A 24,056-nucleotide genomic window follows, 5' to 3' on the forward strand; every position below is an offset into this window, starting at 1 on the left:
TTTGTGTCCATCAAATATTCATTCATGACTGTTGAGATCTGTCTTTAAGTTTGGTAACTAATCAGGAGTGAGACCGTTATTTAATTGATGGGGTACACTTTTGTAATGTTGACAATGCCTAATTACTTCTCATTACAAATTATTTTGATTTGTGTACTACTTAGAAATGTCTTGCATGCAACAGCAATGAACCATAATAATTGTTACCTCATTATAAAGCAACTCAGTATAATGTTATCCATTGCATTAAATTGGTGGGATCATGGATTCCAATTGTTCCCTAATTGTAAAGTACATATGATGCTATTCCTTGCAATATATGGTATAATGGATCCCATTTGTACCCTCCTTGTAAACCACATCATATTCTGTCGCTTACAGTACATGGTATGATGATGGATCCCATTTGCTCCCTCAATGGAAACTGCATAATTTTGATGCTGTCACTTACATCTGAGGGTATGATACTAGATCCCAGTTCCCTCATTGTAAATCACCCTGTAAATTGATTCCCGTTACATTATATGATGTGATCATGGATCCCATTTGCTCTCTCATTGTAAAACACATCAGTTTGTCACTGTCAATTACATTAGAGGGTATGATGTTGTTCCTTCATTATAAAGCACCTCTGTATAAATGCCCCATTCATTAAATGTTATGTTCATGGATCCCATTTGCTCCCTTATTGTAAAGCACTGCAGTAAAATGATGTGCATCTCATGTTGTAAGGATAGGTCCCAGTTATTCACTCAGTGAAAAGCACCTCGGTATAATGTCCTTTGCGTTAGATGGTGTGGTCATTGATCAAATTACATGATGCTATAGTATTACTATAAAAATTGTACCCCATTATGAGGAAAACTTTACTAATACATTGTACAGTTATACTGTGAATGGTATTAAAATGAGTAAACACTGGTTTATGTGAAGGCACTTATCAGTAATCATTATGTGATTATAAATGTAGGATTTCCTATTGTTTCTTTATTACAAAAAGGTCTTATAAATCATCATTAGAATTTGAAAAAAATTGAATTTCATTAAAATATGTACGGTCATTTCACATTAATCCTTAAAGAAAAATGACGTTACCTTGGCAAAAATGGAGTTTCCCTTTAGTCATGAAAATGCATGAGTACAAACACTGCTCATGTTTATATTTTGTAACATGAGTGCTCCATAGGTTTTCTCATAGAAAGATTAGCAAAACATACGTTTGAGCAATTTGATGATGTTCACAGATTTATGTACCTGACAGAATTCAGTGATATTGAAGGACTGCATATATTTCTGATTATCAATTGTAGAGATTTGATTGTTAGTTTGATTGTTGTGCTCAGACATTTTTGTGGCCAATTTGATAGAAAAAAATTGAGTGGTACAAAATACCAAGGGAATGAGACCATCATTTCCAATAATGCTTTTTATGAACTAAACTTGTCATTTCTGTATTCACAAGGCAATTAAGGTATATTGTACAATACGATGTTATTTTAGTACAAAACATTATTTTGCTTTTATGTTAGGGTTTTGATACTCTTTAATGGTTTCTCTAAACAGTTCATGTTAATTAAAATGTTTTCATTTCTTCAGTTTGTTTTATGCCATTGTGTAATGGGATTTTGATAAGATAAATAAAATGGTACTGATTTGTAACAATAAATGGAGATTTCGTTTTGACATTGTTATTAACTTGTGAAAGGAACACTGCATTTTTAATTGGAGAAAAAAATTATCATGATGACCAGATTTAAAACAAATGATGAGCCAGGTTTAACTGCTCAAAATGGATCAAGGGAAGTAACTCTTCCTAATAGGAGTTGTGTGAACATTTCGACACAAAAAAGTAATCAGCCAAATTGATCCTGCTCAGGATGGATCAAAGGAAGTAACGCTTTTTAAAGGGAGTTAAATGAATAATTTGATTGCAAAATAATGATCAGCCATGTTCACTCTGTTCAGATTGAATCAAGATAAGTAGGAATCTTACCTCCTAATTATTATCTCAGCTGATATAAAATTTAAGTGTTGTTTTTTTTAAATCCTGTGACTAATATTCCCATAACAATTAGTACAAGATTTAGTAAACAAACACAATTCACCCCAAAAAATGGCAATCTAATTATATTTTTATAGTGAATATATAATGACAGGTACATACATATGATTCACACCTTTCCAGTATAAAATACTAGTGAACAATCCTTGGTGTATTAGTTTCTGTCTTGCAGCGATAGAGTACTTCCGACTTATGTACTTCCAGGTTGTTTAAGTTAAGTACAGTTTGTTTCTTCAGAAATGAAATGAGTGTTTTGTTGATTTAACATATCCAAGAAGCAAAACTTACTTATGCATTGCTTTTTTTCTTGTTGCAGATTTTGTTGTTAAACTTTAATATAAATGTTAATAACACTTACTCCGTATAACCTATAGAACTCATTAGCTTTCCATTCTTTGGAACATTATTCCTTCCTTCCTAATTGTGTGATGTTTTTACATGTCAAATTTTGATATTCAGGCTAAAAATTTGTTTTTAGCCTTACAGTGTTTCCTCTTTGCACCTATGATGGATAGTTAATATTTTATATTCATTGAAAAAGTTAGTGATTCTCTAACTGGACTTGTGTGTGTGTGTGTGTGTGTGTGTGTGTGTGATTTTTAACATAGCTTTAATAATTTCCCAGTCACATTGCTATGATGTCTGCAGATTGGCAGTTTATAGTGATGTCTAATACTGGGGCATCTTGCTGCAGACATGTAGCATGATGTCTCACTCATTCATATTATCCTGACACCAGGCTGATCAGTCCTAACACTAACCTCTTAATACTGAGCACCTAGCGAGGCAGCTGTTAATACCATTTTTGTAAGTTGGTATGACTCGGCTGTAGTTACAACTAGTGACCTTCCACACCAGAGACAGACACTCTAACCCCTAGTCCCTACTGGAAATGTAATATCATTATTGTATTGTGTATTGAATACATTAGGATGATTTTAATTTGTATATGTATTACATACAAACTGATTGACTTCGAGTGTTCAGTTTCAAAAGTCTATAAAGGTGCTTTATATGTAGGTAACAGATTACTCTATTATGTACTTGTTTCACAGATACATTTTGTTTTACAAAAAATCTCAGAAGTCCTTCCAGTTTGTGTATTGGCTCATGTATAATGCATTTCTAGCTGTAAACAGTTGGTTTATTCTATCATTACATAATTGTACCAGTAGATCTGTCCCTTCTGCTTAGAATTTCAAACACTCTCACTCAATCAGCATCACACGTTCAACAGGATCATCATTTGTGATTGGTTGAAACCAAAATCTGAAGCTCAGACATGGATTCAAGATTTTGTATCATCCCTGTAAGGTCTGTAAATCATAAAACTTGGAACAAAAATATTTACTCCCAGCCAATGAAAAATTGCTTTACAAAACTAAAACCTGTCATGATTGGTTAGTACAAAATCTCAAGCTAAACACATGTTCAAGCACTTCATTATTTTCATGCCCATTCTACTGTCACATTGTACAATGGCAAATCAAAGCAGGGTAAAGAGCATTGTTGTTCCTTCTTTGACCATCATTTAAAGTAGGATGCAGAACAGTGTTGTCCATCCCTTCACCATCAAATACGGCAGGGTGTACAACAGTGTTGTCCCTCCCTTGACTATCATTTAAGGCAATGTGCAGAATAGTGTTGTCTCTTCCTTCACCATCAGATAAGGTAGGGTGTAGAACAGTGTTATCCCTGCTTTGATCCTTTGACCATCATTTAAGGTAGGACCATCAAGTAAGGCAGAATGTGGCTTCCATATAGGGCACTTTGATATGAATTCTGTATATACTCGCTTGTAAGTAAGGTCCACCTACCAGGAACATAGACCCTGATCTGCCATCACATAATGGGCCTCCAGATCACACCCTGTGTTGCCTGTTGTACTGTTTACTCATAACAAATTGCATAGATCCACATCTGCTAGTGCATTATGCAATGGAAGAACTGGGTCCATGCAGTTTGTAGCTGGAATTGACTTATAAGTATGTGCTAACACATTGTATTTGCACAACACTGTTGTTGTTTCTTCTTGAGTATTTTTTGGCCATGGATCAATTATGAATTCATAAATTCCACCCATAAAACAGAAACATTTGATGTGGTAAGAAAGCAGTTGATATCAATGTGATGCTGTTTTGTGTCTATTGAAAGTCAACCCAATATCTTTTAGTTTAACTTACAAATGAGTGCTTTCATTATTAAGGCAACATATGTACTGTAAAGAGGGCAGGATGCATATAGGGTGTATGTCCCTGATGGTAGGGTGCATATCCCTGATGGCAGGGTGCATATCACTAATAGTAGAGTGTATGTCTCTGATGGCAGGGTGCATATCACTGAGGACAAGGTACATATCGCTGATGGCAGGGTACATATCACTGATGGCAGGGTGCATATCCCTGTTGGCAGGGTGCATATCACTGAGGACAGGCTACATGTCCCTGATGGCAGGGTGCATATCACTGAGGACAAGGTACATATTCCTGAAGGCAGGGTGCATATCCCTGATGGCAGGGTGCATATCACTGAGGGCAGGGTGCATATCACTAATAGTAGAGTGTATGTCCTTGATGACAGTATGCATATCACTGAGGACAGGGTACATATCCCTGATGACAGGGTGCGTATCACTGAGGACAGGATGCATATCACTGATGACAAGGTACATATCACTAATGGTAAGGTGTATGTCGCTGATGGCAGGGTGTATATCACTGAAGACAGGGTGCATTCACTGCCATTATTTACAATGGACAACACTATTTAATCTAACAGATTACTGTTGGGCAGGAATTACACATGCATAAAACAGTACTCATTTCTAGCTGAGTTGTTGATATACTATTCTTAATATGATGTCAGGTCAGAAAGTCCTACAGTATTTATATGCATTTACCAGTATGTCTGGTAAAAAAAGTCATACAATATTTATATGCATTTACCAGTATGTCTGGTAAAAAGTCATAACAATGTTTATATGCATTTACCAGTATGTCTGGTAAAAAAATCATGCAATTGTTTATATGCATTTACCAGTATGTCTGGTAAAAAAAATCATACAATATTTATATGCATTTACCAGTATGTCTGGTAAAAAGTCATACAGTGTTTATATACATTTACCAGTATGTCTGGTAAAAAGTCATAACAATGTTTATATGCATTTACCAGTATGTCTGGTAAAAAAAGTCATACAATATTTATATGCATTTACCAGTATGTCTGGTAAAAAAATCATACAATTGTTTATATGCATTTACCAGTATGTCTGGTAAAAAGTCATAACAATGTTTATATGCATTTACCAGTATGTCTGGTAAAAAGTCATACAATGTTTATATACATTTACCAGTATGTCTGGTAAAAAGTCATACAATGTTTATATACATTTACCAGTATGTCTGATCAAAAAGTCATACAGTTGTTTATATGCATTTACCAGTGTGTCTGATCAAAAAGTCATGCAGTTGTTAATATGCATTTACCAGTATGTCTGATCAAAAAGTCATGCAGTTGTTTATATGCATTTACCAGTATGTCTGGTCAAAAAGTCATACAGTTTATATGCATTACCAGAATGTCTGATCAAAAAGTCATACAGTTTATATGCATTACCAGTATGTCTGGTCAAAAAGTCATACAGTTTATATGCATTACCAGTATGTCTGATCAAAAAGTCATACAGTTTATATGCATTTACCAGTATGTCTGGTCAAAAAGTCATACAGTTTATATGCATTACCAGAATGTCTGATCAAAAAGTCATACAGTTTATATGCATTACCAGTATGGCTGATCAAAATGTCATACAGTTTATATGCATTTACCAGTATGTCTGGTCAAAAAGTCATACAGTTTATATGCATTACCAGAATGTCTGATCAAAAAGTCATACAGTTTATATGCATTACCAGTATGTCTGATCAAAAAGTCATACAGTTTATATGCATTACCAGAATGTCTGATCAAAAAGTCATACAGTTTATATGCATTACCAGTATGTCTGATCAAAAAGTCATACAGTTTATATGCATTTACCAGTATGTCTGGTCAAAAAGTCATACAGTTTATATGCATTACCAGAATGTCTGATCAAAAAGTCATACAGTTTATATGCATTACCAGTATGTCTGGTCAAAAAGTCATACAGTTTATATGCATTACCAGAATGTCTGATCAAAAAGTCATACAGTTTATATGCATTACCAGTATGTCTGATCAAAAAGTCATACAGTTTATATGCATTTACCAGTATGTCTGGTCCATGCTTATATTTGTGTAATCTTGACTTACACACACTTGGGCTTTTCTAAAATTGGTTTTATGAAAGTTTGCAATATCCTCTTTTTTCAGTATGTATTTACATTTATTGACTTGATGTATATGTCTGTATATGTTTCAGATTAGCTGAAATCAGCATTTTTTCCATGGCAGTTTCATTCCTTTTTATTGATGATTGTTTCATATTTTCCTCAGTAGTTTTGTTTATTTTTTTCCCACAGTAATTTCATTTTTTTCCACAGTTATTTCCACTGTTAAGTTAAAAATTTTGCTAGTAAAGTAGAAAACCTTGCTCATACTGTTAAGTAAAAAATTAAGTTTGTTAGGCATATTTTCTCAACATGTAGATGACCTGATTAGATTTTCAGATCATTATATTTGTTTTTCATTTTTTAATAGAGTTTTGTACTTTTTGGATATGAAGTTTTTAATGATAAAATGTTATAAGAATAAGGCGGAAATTTGCCTAACATAGACAAATAAATGTAAGTTTAGCATGCATGTTAGTATGCATATGTAAAAGAAACTGACTAAATTTAAATGCAATTATAGCAGTATTTCTAACTTTTCTAAATGTTTTATTTATTTTTTGGCTTCACTGTTTTGGTCTGTATACCTGCATTAAAGGCATATTTGTTTTGCAGCATAAATATTCAGTCCTTTTTGGGGCTTGGTCTTGATCAAGGCAGGTCTTGATGTAATGTACTTGTTTGTTTTGGGGGGGGCTTGGTCTTGCTGTAATGTTCTTGTTTGTTTTGGGGGGCTTGGTCTTGGTTAAGACAAGACTTACCCTAATGTACTTGTTTTTACAGGGGGAGGGGGGTGCTTTCTCAAGACATGTTTTACTGTAATATGCTTCTTTTCTTTCTGCAGGTGGGGGATGGTCTTGCTTGAGACAAATATAACTAGAAGAATGTATTTATCAGTGTATTTATCCATTTGTTATGTGACACTGTTAAATCTATGACATTATCAACAGAGTCAAGTTTATTGTTGTGTAGTTGAATGAATCCATAGATTTATTTCAGAATAGTTCTAAGATGTCACACATCAGCGAAAATGTGGAGTACAGTTTCATATTAACATTCATACTTCCCTGATGTGTGTGTGTTTGTCATTACTATGTGCCATACCTGTATTATCATGTTAATGTGTGTGTGGCATACCTAAACCTAGCATTACATCATGTGCTTTCACTCCAGAGTTTATGTTGTTGGTCTGACAACTCAGGAATGAACATCATTGATCCAGACCTGCCTTTGTATACTACAATATCAGATCAAAGTCTATACTATTGGTGCCATGATATGATATATGAATGAACTGTCTGGAGCCTGATCTGCTGGTACATTGTGGCACAGTAGATCTTGATTTAATATATTTACATTAAACACACACAAATATGTAAATGCAAAGACTGTATAATTTTAGTTTCAGTCTTAACACTACTACTACTACTAATACTACTACTACTACTAATAATAATAATAATAAATAATGATATTATTATTATTATTATTATTATCAAGCCTTCATATTACACCCAGACAAGAACAGAAAAGGGCTAATTATATCTAATTTCATAAAGCTTATGTAAGGTTAAAGCTTGATTTCCATGCAAATAATGCACACACACAGCTGTGAATATGATGATGCAAGATGTACTGTGGTATAAAGCAGAGGAAGATCAGAGCCTTTACTGTTCATTCTAAGCAGACATTATAGACATTGAGATGCCAGCACATTATGCAGTGACACATCTGGATCTACGCTGTGCTTAGGTATAGGATTCGGGACAATCTACAGTGGCACATCTGGGTCTACTTTGCATTTAGGTGTGGGATATATATATATATATATATATATATATATATATATATATATATATATATATACGTACAGTTTAGGACCCGAGTGACATCAATCAATTTCACATATGAAGTAGAAGTGTTCATAAGTAAACATACCTCGCCATTCCGTTGTCATTACAAACACTGTATTTGAATCATTACATGGTGTTACACTTACATTTTGTGCTACTTTTTAGTTCACCTGGTCATAAGGCCCGGGGGTGGGGTGCTTAGTGGCCGAGTGTTCTAAATCACTCACCATTACGGATCACTGCCATCTCATCTCTGTCTGTATGGGGTGGAGTATCGTGCTCGGCCAATGTGGGTACGCGAGAAATTTTGCCAGTAGCTTCTCGTGGGTCGGTGGTTCTGTCTGGGGGTTTTCCCCGAGTTCTTCGTCCACCATTTATATTGGTCACCATGTATAGCATATCCTGTGCTGAAAATGGCGTTAACCCTGTTGTACAACAACAACAGCATAAGGCAATTGAAGGCTTATGTTATGACCCCGTGTCAGTGCGTATAGCCTTTAGTCCGTTGTGCATCGTCCGCCTCAAGACCGCAATAACTGCATTTTACGTCTATTCATAATAGACTAGAAGAGCTAATGGGATGGCTTGTTTTCTGTCATCCGTCAGCCATTAGCCTAATCATAAACCTTTACGGACATGGTCATCCGCGGTCTAGTTGGCCCTAAATTAAAATAGTGCTGGCTAACATCCAGTATGATCACCACAACAGCCATCCTCTTGAATAGAGTCATATCGAAATGGGGTTTTCACCAGAAGACTTCGCAAGATTTCTGATTGGTATTGAATGAAACTTTTGCTGGTCTGGTCTCGTGTGTAGTAACCAGAAGACTTCGTAAGATTTCTGATTGATATTGAATGAAAATTTTGCTGCTCTGGTCTCGTATGTAGTCACCATCATGGTCGTCTTGTTATCGCTGATTATTCTCGATGGATAGTGAAACGGACACTTCTTATGACGTATATTGGATCCTGAATGAAACTGTAGCTAATCTGATCTCAAACAGGGCCAACATATCCGTTATCTGGAACGTGTCCAATTGGTTGCAAGTGAGAATGCTGCCGAGTTTACTCCTAGCAAGTGTCTGAAAAATCGTGTTATCATTGATCTTTCTAAACGGACAGTACTTTCGAGATGAGGGTTTCTCCAGCAGAAGAATTATTATGGTGTTTGGTTGTTCTTAAGTGAAAATGATGTCGATCTGACATCCACTATGGCAACCATGTTGGCCATTATGAAAATCTCATTCTTGATACTTCTCGATCGACGACATTATCGACTTTGTTTTTACCAAGTCTTTTTCTGAAATTACTTTGGTCCTAAATGAAATGTTGTCAATCTTACATCCAATAGAGCTGATACTACGGCCAGTTTGACAATTTATAGTTTCACCTCTCCGGAAGAATGGATGGACAGATTGGTTTTGGCTTTCACCAAAAGACTTATAATAATGTCTGGTTGGTCGCAGATGAAAATTGTGCCGATCTGACATCAGATATGACTGCCTTTGCGGCCAGTTTGAAAATAGTGTTATCGTTCCGGAATATCATAGATAGTTTCGGCAATCAGCAGTTAAAAAGAGAATATGGTCTTGTCTTAGATTCGTTCTTTTCGGAGAGTAGATCTCCATTCCCTTCGAGGGACTCGTGATTTAACTTCTCAATAAAACACCAAACCAGCTTTCGCTAAACATAGCAGGAGACATACTGGCATAAAAGTAGTGAATGGGGATGGTATAGGGTCTATGGGACTTATCATTAAAAATACCCTTGGGAACATATAGGGTCTATGTAAATTTAACATGGAGAAAAATCGTGGGAACATATAGGGTCTATGGGAATTAACATGGCCAAAAACCCTGGGACAATATAGGGTCTATGTAAATTTAACATGGCCAAAAAAAACCTGGGACTGTATAGGGTCTATGTAAAATTGAAATATGGAGGGTCTCTATTTTTTTTAAAAAAAAAAATAAAAAATAAAATAAAAAATAAAATAAAAAAAGGGGTAGGCAATTCAAAGGCTATCTCTTTTCGAGAAATATGGGGGCCCTGAAAAGGGCCTTTGGGTTTATGTTAATGTATTCATAAACATAAAGGGCACCGCATTGGTCTTCTTCTTGTCCTTAGGCTGCGTCTTACTGTTGGTCCGTACATCAGCACTCTTTTCAGGCATCCTTGTCTTTCGACGTAGATCCTACGTATCCACAGGCTGGTGTTTGTCCTGTGGACAACGGTCCACTTCGATCGGACATACATGAGCAAGTCTGTCCGAAACATCATGGAAGACACAAGGGTGGATGACTCAACTGTAGTCCACATCTTGAAGCGACGAGAACAGGTGAATCAATGCATTGAACGGCGCTTATTTATAGGTACAGGAAGGATTGAAACGGATTGAGTTCATTTACCAATCCGAACACGCGTTACAGAATTCAGTCAGCTCGCATCCAATCCGAAGATAGCAGTCTGTGACGTCACGTAGTCTATATAGATTCGCTAGCGCTTGTGTGCAGTCAATCTATGCAACAGTGATTCAACATGACGGAAACTCAGAAAACGATCCATTGGGGTGCACCAGCAGGGGAGACTGCCCAAGGGAACTCGGACTTACTTTCAGAAGAGGTGAATTGGGATTTTGTGGATTTTCTTACCTCGCAAGAATTTGTTCCGGAACCTTCGTTACCTTCTTCATTACCGCAAGTGGAGAATTTTAGACAGAGACAGAAAGAAGAATTGGAGAAATTTATACAACGACAAAAGGAAGCGGAACAGGCTTTTCTCCTACAGCAACAGCAAGAAGAAGAGGTAAGAAAAAAACAACAACAGCAACAGCAAGAAGAAGTAGCAGCAGCAAAGAAACAAGAGGGTGAAAATCAAACGGTCACGGTACTGTTGGACATTTTAGCGGAGTTAAGAAGTCTGAAACAAATGTATCAGACTTCTTTATCACGACCGAAGAGAATACGACCTTCCCGAGCTAAACACGTCAACCCTGTGACTAAGCCTACCGTACCACCCTTAGTGATTTCAACCCAATCATTATCATCATCATCAACATTACGCAGTCCAGAAGTAGGCCTTGGCCGTGGCAAAGGCATAAGGCAGTTAAAGTTGATTGCTTAAACTCACCCCTACATCATAAAGAGAAAAAGGCCCTTTTCAGGGCCACCCACATTTCTCGAAAAGAAATACAATTTCAATTTGCCAATAACTCAAAAATAAACCCCACCCATTTTACCCTTATAGTACGTGTCTGTGTATGAGTGCGTGAGTGTACGTTCTTATTTTAAAATCAAAACTCAAAGACACTTACCTTATATCATTAATTTATTCTTTTATCCATTTTTTACAATCCAATTCACAATTCACAACACAACACTTTAATAAAAAGTTCATTGACTTCTTCTTTCTCCTTGTTTAGTCTCTCTGTTTTTTGAATTTCTTCACCGTCTTTTCCTCATTTTCTTCCCTTCTTCTTTTCTTCTTCTCCTGTTTCTTTGCCTCTTGTAAATAGAATTGTCTTTTTTCTTCCTCTTCTTCCTCTGAAGAATCCCTCTCTTCTTCTGAAGAATCCTTCTTTTCTTCTGACTCCTCTTGTTTCTTTTTTGGGCAATCTGGAGACCAATGTCCTTTTTCTTTACAATAATAACAGGTATCTTGACTTTTGTCTTTTTTAGTCCCTGTTTTTGTGCTTTTTTGACGGTCTGGACACTCTGAAGACCAATGCCCTTTCTTCTGACAGATATAGCAAGTATCTTGACTTTTATCTCGAAAGGAAGGAGAGTAGTCCGTAGGCTGGTCTGAAGAGAATTTTCTAATGACCCCTCGCAAAGCTCTGACGAAACGTTCCATCTGGTTAGTCTCTTCCATCGTTGTACTCGGCTTGAGAGTGAAATGAATAGTGAAAGGATAAGACACACACCCTTTTATATACGCTGGTCTGCTATGACTATAAAGTAGCTCATGGTGTTTGAACTTGAGTCATTTGACTTTTTGCTTTCAAGATGAAACGATCCCATTCATTCGAGAAGAAAGAAGAAGAAAAAAGTAAGAGGCAGAAACGTGATCTATCGCCTCGAACCAGGGCTGAAATCTTGGCACAAATTCATGCCAGTGATTTTGAAGAGGACATGAGTGAACCAGAATTTGAAACCTCTAAACCAAGTTCACCACCCTTAGTCAACCCTGAAAAATACTATTCCATTCGAGAGACGGAAAAGCGCTCCTCTAGAAAATTTAGAACCACGGCTTACAAATACACGGTGAAGTTTAAAGATTTCAAGTCCGAAGTACCGTTAGAGAAAGCAGAAGGGTTCATCACCGGAGTGTGGGATTCTCTGCTCACTGCACTCAAGCGACAATGTCAACCCAAAGAAGACGATCGCTTGAGACTTTCCATACAACACGACGGTTTGAAATCCCCTGTTTGGATCGAGTTTAGCACCCCTGCAGAATTGACCGCTTCCAAAGTCATGGACAAGATTCAACACGTGCAACAATCTAATGACCAGTTTGACATCACCGATGGAAAAGCCACATTGGACATGACCCACGTCTCTCCTCCTCAAAGGACCGGACGCAAAAAGATGTTATTGGTGAACGACCTTCGCAGCATTAAGCGTAGCCTTGTCCGAATTCACAATCCTCATGACCAGATGTGTTTAGCCCGTGCCATCGTGGTGGGACGAACCTATGCCAACAAGAACGACACGGTAGAATGGAAAAGAGACTGGGAGAACATTCGACAATCGGACCGAGCCAAACAACGAAGTGAAGCAGAACTCCTGTTACGACAAGCTGGACTGTCCAAAGACACACCCTGTGGCATTCCTGAGATGCAAAAATTGCAAGATGCCCTAGCTCCACGATACACCTTGAAAGTGCACCCTCAAGAAGTGCGCGGGTCTTTGTTGTTTCGAGGGCAAGACTTTAAGGACGGAAAATACATTCATGTTTATCATCACGATGAACATTTCGATACCATTACCAATATCACTGGATTCCTGGGATACGGTTATTACTGTGAGAAATGTGACTATGGTTATAATAATCGAGAGCAACACAAGCATTGTGGATGGAAATGCTCAGGATGTTTGGCCTCTTCACCCTATCTGAGCGAAGAACCAGTGCCTTGTTCAACTTGTCTGCGCACGTTTGTCAGCCCTACCTGCTACCAACAACATCTGAAAACGCAAGGTTCACAGAAGAAATGTGCTTGTCAACTCCTGAGATTGTGCCCTACGTGTGAACAAGTCATACGTACCAATAGTACCAAGGCACACGTATGTCGAGGAAAGAAAAAATGTCACATTTGTCACCACATCGTGGACTTGGAACACCAATGTTACGTGCAAAAATACCAACCCCCACCAGAGAAAGAGGACGGTCACAAGAAGAAAGGCAATTTCATCTTTTTCGATTTCGAATGCATGCAAGAGACTGGCATTCACATTCCTAATTTCTGCGTGGCTCATCGAGCGTGCGAGAAGTGCATTCAAGAACCTATCTTCAGTCATTGCCCTCACTGCAGCAAGATTCCTGGAGGGCGTGAAAAAATCTTTCGGGGACCGAACACGTTAGCCGATTTTGCCCAATGGGTCTTAGACCCCATCGACAAGACGTGGAGCCAAGAGGACATCGAACGTTACGGAGATTGTCATCGCCATGCCACAGTGATGGCTCACAATTTCTCCGGATACGATGGACAGTTTCTTTTGAGGTACTATACGGAACAAGGCACCGAACGTCCTAAAGTGACTTTGAACGGAGCCAAAATCATTTTCATGCAAGTGGGACAAGTACAGTTTAAAGATTCGATGAGCTATTTGGCCATGCCTTTGAGTCGAATGCCTAAAACGTTTGGAATGACAGAAATGGCTAAAGGGTACTTTCCACACTTTTTCAATACGGAAGCCAATCAACACGCCGTTCTAACCCATTTACCCGAGCCTCACTATTACGACCCCGACAACATGCGTACCGAACAACGAGAAGCTTTCTACGCTTGGTACCAGGCTCACGCCTCGGACCCTTTTGACTTTCAGGAAGAAATGTTAAAGTATTGTCGTTCCGACGTGGACATTTTACGACGTTGCTGTGGAAAATTTCGAGAACTGTTCATGGAACACGGAGGGGTCGATCCTTTGAAAGAAGCTTGCACCATTGCCAAAGCGTGTTCCTTAGTGTATCGACAACGATTCATGCCTGAAAACACCGTGGCTGTCATCAGTCCTCAAACGACCCACTTTGTCAAACGTCAATACTCGGTCAAAGCCCTACGTTGGTTACATTACTTGTGCGACAAGGAAGACAAGTGGATTCAGCATGCCCGCAACGGAGGGGGCGAAAAGACCATCGGAACGTATTCGGTCGATGGTTGGGACTTAGAAAACCCCAAGATCGTGTACGAGTTTAACGGTTGCTTATTTCACGGATGTCCCGTCTGTTACCCTGACCGTGGCACTAAAAATCAGTTTTTGCAACGAACCATGGAAGACTTGTACCAGGACACTTGTCAGCGGCGCCTAAAGTTAGAACAGCAAGGATACCAAGTGGTGGAAATGTGGGAACACGAGTACGATCACCGTATGAAAACCGATCCCGAGTTTAAACGCCTCGTGGAAAGTTACCAGTTCATGGACCCGCTGAACCCGAGGGATAGTTTGTACGGAGGAAGGACCAATGCCACCTGTTTGCTGTACCAAGCCGACGAAGAGAAAGGAGAAGAAATCAAATACTTGGACGTGTGTTCGCTGTATCCCTACGTGTGCAAATATTGTCGCTTTCCCGTAGGGCACCCGCAATTGCTGACGGAACACATCGACCTGAAAAACATTCGACAATACGAAGGCTTGATCAAGTGTAAAGTTTTGCCTCCCACGAACCTATACCATCCCGTCTTACCTCACCATTGTCAAGGCAAACTGATGTTTCCCTTGTGCCGTACTTGTGCCGAAACGTGCAACCAAGACCAACCTTGCCATCACAGCCAGGAAGAACGTGCCTTGACGGGAACCTGGGTCAGCGTAGAATTGTTCAAAGCTCTGGACATGGGATACCAACTGTTAGAAGTGTACGAAATTTGCCACTTTCCCAAGACACAACAATACCACAAGGGTGACCCCACGCAGAAAGGCATTTTCGCCGACTACGTGGATGCCTTTTTGAAACTGAAGCAAGAAGCCAGCGGCTATCCTTCCTGGTGTAACACTCCCGAAGACCAAATAAAATTCAAAGAGAAATACTACGAACAAGAAGGCATCACTTTAGACCACATCGAGAAAAACGAAGGCAGGCGATCGTTTGCCAAAGTGATGTTAAATTGCTTGTGGAGTAAAATGGCACAACGACCGTGTTTACCCAAGACGGAATATTTGACAGAACCTTCCCGCTACTTCCAGATGATTCACGACAAAACCAAATACATGAAACACGTGGACGTCGTTCGAGAGAATTTGATCTTGGTCAATTACGAAGAAGATCTGGACTTTGTACAAGACGACCCTTTTGGAAATGTCATCATTGCGGCTTACGTGACAGCCCATGCTCGCTTAAAATTGTACGAAGCTTTAGAACTGTTAGGGGAACGCGTCCTGTACTTTGACACGGACAGTTGCATTTACATCCATCACCCGATTCAACATCACCCTAACATCGAAGGAGACCGTTTAGGAGCCTGGACAGACGAGCATCCCGACGACAAGATTCTAAGTTTCGTCAGTGGCGGTCCCAAAAATTACGGCTACGAATACCGTGACAAACAAGGAGAAGTGCACACGACGTGCAAAGTGAAAGGACTGACTCTGAATTATCGTACCAGTCGTGTGGTCAACTTTGGGGTATTGAAAGAAGCCTTGCAATCGGGAGAGGATGGAAACTTTAAAGTGACCACCTATCAACCGAACAAGATTGTACGTTTACCCACTCACCACATCGTCAGTCGACCCTTGGAAAAAGTCTATCAAATTGTATACCAGAAGCGAGTTCGACTTCCCAATCATTTCACCTTACCGTACGGTCACGTCGGTATTGGTCTGTATATAAAAAAGGAACCCTAGGCAAGATCGATAGTTCATTGTGACTACCAAGACCGAGCGAACAAGATGAATACTTTGAAAGAGGCATCGTTCCAGTTTGGGGATTGTAAAAAAGTTGTATCTTCCTCTAGTGTGACTAATATTGGATGGATAAGACCCATGCATTGCGACGGAAAATGTCCGGAAGGAAACTGCGATTGTCCATGTGGTTACCATTGTAATTGCGTAACGGAGTTTGCAGACGAGTGCGATTGTGAGCCTTGCGATGGGTACGATGCTGTACGTTGTGACCTGAGCGATGCCGTAAAGCATCATGGGAACTTTGTTCTCACTACCCCTGTCATGGAAAGTGATGCTGTGCGTGTCAAACCTGAGGGATGCGAAAGCGATGCCGCTCGTCCTCTTAGACATTTTACCGGGTTTAAAGGGGAATGTTAACCTTCACGTCTACCCCCCTACGGATGTCATCCAGCCCTGAGCAAACTCCTGTTCCTGTCACCCAACCCTCATCGAAACGAACCTGCGAAAAACGAATATTCGTTTCCTTTGCGTTTGTCGGAATACTGCGACTTTGAAAATCGTCTTCAATCGTTCAAAGGAAAATGGCCTAAATATCTGGGAGGACCGACCCCCGAAGAATTAGCCAGAGCCGGATTTTTCTACTTGGGTGAAGGAGATAAAGTCAAGTGCTTCAGTTGCGGTGTGTCACTTTATTACTGGGAACCGCAAGATTCGGCCTACGTAGAACATGCTCGATGGTCACCGAATTGTCATTACTTACCCTTAGTGGGACCGAGACATTGAAGTAACTTACCATAATCTGTTCATGGATACTTTACAAGAGAACATTCGTGCTTTGCCTGTGGAGTTGAGAGAACGCATTTACCGAGAGCTGGTCAAAATACAAGTGAAACGTAAAGAACAATTGCATCCGTTACGTCACCGGTGTTTGAACCACTGGTACCTTCAGGCTATACAAGGACTGATTGAGTTGAAAGTGTTCCATTGGACAGACATTGATCAACGACCTCCTGGTTATAAAAAGGAATGGTTTGGTATTGACGATTCTATCTACTACATTGTAAACGTACTGCATCGAATTCCAGAGGAAGAGTTAACGAATTACCAACATCTTTCACGCAATGTCAACTTGGTGAAAGAGGAAACTTCTGAACGAATTGTAATGTGTAAATTAGTGGTGAAACGATTTAGATTCGACAATGAATTAAAACCATGTTTGTGCAAACAGTACATTTCTTGTGTCAGACCAAGGAGGATTTAGTATGACCTATTAATGGATACTTTGCTAGAGAACATTCGTGCCTTGCCTGTGGAATTGAGAGAATGCATTTACCGAGAGCTGGTCAAAATACAAGTCAAACGTAAAGAACAATTGCATCCGATACGTCACCAGATCTTTAACCACTGGTACCTGAATGGTATAAGAGAACTGATTCGTCAGAAATTCTTTCAATGGTCAGACATTGTTCAAAACTTTGAGGTCGCTAATGATCGACATGTTCATGATTATGGTTACTTCGAGACTCACCTAGTGCAACGCATTGAGGAAAACAAGTTAAAGGATTACAAACATATTTTACGTGGAATCTGCTTAGCGGAAGAGGAAACACCTAAACGAACTCTGACGTTTCGGTTACAGTATGCAAGATTTAGATTCCCTACTGGAGAACGAAGATCTCTGGCTAGAAAGTACGTGTATTGCATCCAAAAAAAAGAGAATATAAAAACAGGCTGCCATGCCACGGTTTATGTCACATGTCATCCAACAGATTCCGTGGAAGGAACTCAATGACCATATTCAAACCGTGGATCATTACCATCAATTATTACAAGAACTGTATCCATTCAATTTGGGACGACAAGTGGTGTGTGTCTTAGTGACTTGTTTTCTGGGATTTCGTTTACCAGCCGATTCTTTGTGGACTCTTTACGATCAGTACTTACCACCTCCATGGCCTTAAATGGTCACGAAAAACTCCTTTTGCTCAAAGCCTTGCGGTTTCATCTGGATACTTCTCGACCTCAACAGGAAAAAAAGATTCGTCAACTTTTAGCTACCCAAGACGTGTATGACGATGTGTGTGTAGCTTGTGACTTACATCCCCATTGGACAGATGTCCGTGCCTGGAAAGAATGGGGTTTTGAGGCTTGGACCCAAGAAGTGGCCCAGTATGCACGAGAGTTGTTCAAGGAAAAAAGTTACTTTTCAACCCGTGTTAGTGACGGTGCCAGAAGAACCCGTCACTCAGGACAGGACTGTCGTGGACAGACCTGAAAGACTCTTTCGGGAGGACACTTGTGTGACCTTACCCCCTACTATAGAACTGGTTAGAACATTACCCAAAACATGTTGTACAGACACTTGTGTTTATTCCACGTTCATAGTTATCATGTGCCTTTTATTGTTGTACTTAAGCCTTTGGGTTTTATGTATTTTTGTCTTTCGTATTCATGTTTAAAAAAAAACATTCAATAAACGTGTTCTGAAAAAGTATATAAACTCTTGTCTTGTTTGTTTTTGTGTCACAAGTGACATTTCTCACACCATGGCTACCTCTGCTGTCTCTGCTCCCTCTTCCTCTACTGTCAAAGTCATCGACGAACACTTAGATCGTGCCAGTTGGGAGGCTTTGTATCTTCGCCATCCCTTTAACATGCTCATTGCTGGACCTAGCGGTTCAGGCAAAACCGAATTCGTCAAACGTTTGATCGAACATAAACATCATTTGATCGATCGGCCACCTCAACGGATCGTGTGGTGTTACAAAGAGTGGCAATCGGCGTACAACCTCTTGCGAGAAAGTCAAGGCGATTCCATCGTGTTTGTGGAAGGCATTCCTGAAGAAGACGACGGCATCGTCTCTGACTCCCGTCAAACCCATTTGGTCATTTTCGACGACATGTTAGGAGAAGACGAAGAAGAAATTAAATTGTGGTTCACGCGCAAAGGGCATCACCGTAATGCCAGTGTCGTTTACATCACCCAAAATTTGTTTCAACAAAGTAAAGCCCATCGCACCATCAGTCTCAATGCTCATTACGTGGTCTTGTTTAAAAGCCCTCGAGATAAATCGCAAGTGCAAGTCTTAGCCAAACAGTTAGGAACGCCTTGGCTGACTCAGGCGTACGACGATGTCACTCAAACACCACACGCCTATTTACTCGTCGATTTGAAACCTACGACCCCCGAGGATTTGCGATTTCGTACCCACTTGTTTCACCACTGGTGCCAAGACGGAGGGCCTGTCCTGTACACGTCTCCGTCCTCGACTTCATTTCACTCCCCATAAAAAAATCTATAAAAACCTCAGACCCTTTTTCGTCTGTCTCACACAGTGTGAACATGACGTCCCTTCAGTCGCATCTTCCCGTCAAATTGATTCGTGCCTTGTATGGCATCAGTCGAGAAAAAGATCCACAAACACGAGCTCGTGTCTTAGAAGCTAGTCTCAAAGAAGTCTTACGATGGTTCACGGTGACGGCACGTCAATTACTCCAAGGAATCATTCAGATTCCTCATCAAACCAAACGCTATTTCGATCGAAACAAAGTCGCTTTGGTCCAACTGGCTGATCCCCGCATCGACACTCAAACCAAAAAACAAATCATTTTGAAACCTGGAGGGAGCGGTACTCTAGGAGGGGTCATCATTCGCTCACTCTTAAGATGGGATCCTAATGCCCCCAAAGTTATCCCCAAGACAAAAGTCCAACGAAGCCCCAAGAAGAAAAAGAAAAAGACCAGGTCCCCAAGAAGAATAACTTCTCCAGTGGCAGGACCCTCCTCTTACCAGACACCACCACTCAGGAAAAAGAAAAGAAGACCCCAGAAAAAGAAACAGAGAAAAAGTCCTCAGTTAAAGAAAAGTCCACAGAAGAAAACTAGTCGCAAGAGAGGCACTTCGGCCAGGACGCAACCTTACACTCGCAAACCACGACCTGCCACAGCGGTGACTGCGTCTCCGGCAGCCTCACGTTTATCCACTTCTCCGTTGATGTCACCAGGAACTGAAGAGTACTTGGAGACGTTGATCACACCAAGAACTTCTCCGTTGATGACCCCCAAAAGAACTTCCCCAGTGGCAGGACCCTCCAATTTAGTGGCAGTGGCTGCTGCTCACAAAGTACCTTCTCCCAAAATCAAAGTCCATGAAAGATCGGGCATGTTACAAAGTTTACTGGATTTGTCCAAGCAAGAACTGGCTCGATTTAGTCCGTTACGTACCCCTGCACGACGTGTCATGCCTGTCCTCAAACTGATACGCCGTAAAGACAATCAGTGGCGACGCGTTCCAGTATAAAAAAGGCCTGTGACCGAGTAGGGTATCAGTGTTTTTTAGGTGCTCCTAAAGACTCAAAGATGTCACCCTCCAGAAAACCCCAAGGAAAGAAAAGGAAAGGACTGCCACCACGTTTAGCCAAACATGGGGACCTGTTATCTGTCCTGTCCAACGCTTCTCCACCCCTACAAAAAAGACTCATTCAAACGGCCTCCAAAGAGGTCATCGATACCGTGTGCGAATGTTGTTTGAACGTTTTGAAAGGCACGATCCCTTTGTCCAGACACCAGAAACAATGCTTAAGCAAACATCGTCACGTTCTTCGCCAAATGGTTCAAAAGAAAATTCCCATTCGTCAAAAAAAGAAGATGTTAGTGCAACGTGGAGGCATTTTGCCTCTCTTGCTAGGCCCCATACTGAAAGGAGTCTTGGGAACCATGTTGGGAGGACTGGTGGGAGCAAGATAAAAAGGCCTTCGAAAGTCCCAAGATCTCAGAATCGACCGCTGACAACCCCATGGAAGGACGAAAACTAGCTTTAGTGCCTTACAAACGATGGATGGAATACCATCGGTGGTAAGAACAACGCACCCCGCATTTACCTCCCAATCCCAATTTGAGCGAGATGTCCCAGTTACAACACGAATTGCAATCCTTGATGGATCGCCAAGATTTGTCCGAAACAGAAAAATCGCAAAAGTACGGTCAACTCTTGCAACGACTGCAACTCTTTCACCAGAAAGCTTTAGACGAAACAGCTCTACTCACTTTGAAAGATTTTAAGACCTTGATGAAAAGTCCAGCACCATCACCAGTACCAGCACCAGTACCACCAGTACCCGTGACCAAGACAGAAAAAGGAGAAGAAGAGGAAGGGTTTCAAACTCCACCAGAAAAAGTACGCAAGTTAACAACACCACCTACCTCCAGAATTGGATGGATTAAAAAGATGATGGCCACCCCTTCTTCCTCACAAGAGAAAAAGAAAGTGAAGACAGAAGTGAAGACAGAAGTGAAACAAGAACCGATATCCCCCGCTCAAACATCCTTCTCCTCTTCGACACCTATTTCCGGCCGCACACGCAAAGCATTGCAATCCAAGAAAGTACCCCAAGAGAAAAAGAGTAGCATCCTCCAAGAGTGGGTGTCTTATTAACACACCAACCAACACAAAAAATGGAAAAAGTCTTAGCCAGCATTTACTACGATCCCTCACATCCTGCAGGTTACGCAGGAGTTCAAAAATTGTATCGTGCTGCCAAAACTCGACTGAAAAGTCTCCGTTTACCTCAAGTGCAACGATGGTTACAAGAACAAGCTACCTACACTTTACACAAACCCATTCGACGCAAGTTTGCCAGAAGTCGCACTCGAGTGGAAGGCATCGATCATCAATGGCAAGCCGATTTAGCCGATGTCTCTCACTTGGCCAGCTACAATCGTGGTTACAAATATTTGTTTTGTGTCATCGACGTCTTTTCCAAATTTGCCTGGGTCGTACCCTTGACTTCCAAATCGAGCAGCGAGTTAGTGCGAGCCCTGCAACGGGTGTTGAAACAAAGCGGTCGTCACCCTTTTCGATGGCAAACGGACAAAGGCACCGAATTTCTGAACCAAGCTTTCCAAAAAGAATTAAAGAAACGTGACATTCATTTTTTTACCACCGAGAATCCCGAAACCAAAGCCAGCATCGTGGAACGTTTTCAACGCACTTTGAAAGAACGCATGTGGAAATATTTTACGCATCACCACACTCTGAAGTACATCGACATCTTACCGCACCTGGTGCAAGCGTACAACCAATCTTACCATCGAAGCATCGGACGTGCCCCGCAAGACGTGACTCCCGACAACGAAGTGCTGGTGTTTGAGCGTCTGTTTGGTACGTCCCCGACGAGGGCTGTCCCCAAGAAAAGTGGAGTGTTGGCCGTAGGAGATTGGGTGCGCATTGGCAAAACCAAACGCACTTTCGACAAAGGTTACTTACCTAACTGGACGACCGAATTGTTTCGCGTCACTGGACGAGTGCATGGCCGTCATCCTGCCGTCTATAAATTGGAAGACATGAACGGAGAAGTGCTCAAAGGAACGTTTTATTTGCCCGAGTTACAACGTGTGACCAAAAAAGAAGACGACGTGTACGACATCGAAAGCATTCTCGAACGCAGAACCTGTAAAGTGGGCAAACGACGTGTCAAAGAAGTCAAAGTACGTTGGAAAGGATATCCACCCAGTTTCGATTCTTGGATCGACGCTTCGCAAGTCATCGACTATAAAAAGAAGAAGTGACCATCATGCCCTTTCACACAGCAGACGCAGCTACGTCGACCAGTCCTTCTTCACCCAGTTCTTCTGTGCAAGATTTACAAAAACAACCCTTGTGGGTGTGGTGTGGAGAACGTGTGCCTAAAACGCAAATCGTCTTTTTCTGCCAAATCTTCGTGGTGTATTGTGTCATCGGGGCAGCCATTGCCAATTTGAGTTTGCAACAAGGAGACAAACAATTGTGGACCATTTTATTGAGCAGTTGCATCGGTTACCTGCTTCCCAATCCCTCCCTGAAATTCTCCTCGAACGGGAACGTTGTGTCCAGTGCCAGTGCCAGTCACCACTCCAACCACAATCAGAACCCCATTTTGGGCGGAGACACGCCTCTGACGTCCATTAATAACCCCTCGGACAGCCACAGAACTCTGGAATTATGAGTCACCAAAACCAATTTTACTTAACCTTACCCAGTGACAGTTCCATGGAGGTGTTTCCCCACAACACGTTGTGCTGTTACACGGCCAAATTACCTCAGACCATCCCCTTAGATCACGAAGCCCATTGGGAAGTGGCTTTAGTGGAAATGATTCACCCGACCCAAGTCCTCAATGTCCTTCCCAATCAAAATGTTTTTGATGTGGAAGTTCATGACGAACAATTGCAACAGTACTTGGATACCTATGGCAAATATGACAAGAAAACCCTGGCACAAAAAATCAAAAGTACACCACCTATCACTTGTTCATTCCCCCAGGGTATTATTTTAGTGGTCAACATTTGGTGAGCACCATTACCTCCAGGTTTAATGTCGTGTTTCTGAAAGCTTTGGAAAGTGTCAAAAAAGTGTCACCATGGAATACCACAAAACAGCTCGTCGCTTCTTGATGAAATTTGACGGGAGTAAAATCCTGTCCATTTTATTTTGTCCTGAATTGTTTGACATGTTGGGCGGAGACATGGACATGAGAATGGCCATGATGAAGAAAAACGAATCACCCATCGTTTACGACAACGAGTCTTTTAGCAAGTTATTTCGTGCCCCGGTAGAACTGAACCAAGGAATGAATTTGATGTTTGTGTACTCCGATGTGGTGGAGTATAACGTGGTGGGACACACCTCTGTACCGTTACTGCGTGTCATTCCTTTCAAAGTGGATTCTGCCACGAACGCTGACGAGGAAGGTGGAAACACTTATCACGTCCACCGCGAATTTGTCCATCCTCA

This window comes from Sinohyriopsis cumingii, chromosome 14 (genome assembly GCF_028554795.1).
Source record: "Sinohyriopsis cumingii isolate HCF-2022 chromosome 14, ASM2855479v2, whole genome shotgun sequence".
In the NCBI taxonomy this organism is placed as follows: domain Eukaryota; kingdom Metazoa; phylum Mollusca; class Bivalvia; order Unionida; family Unionidae; genus Sinohyriopsis; species Sinohyriopsis cumingii.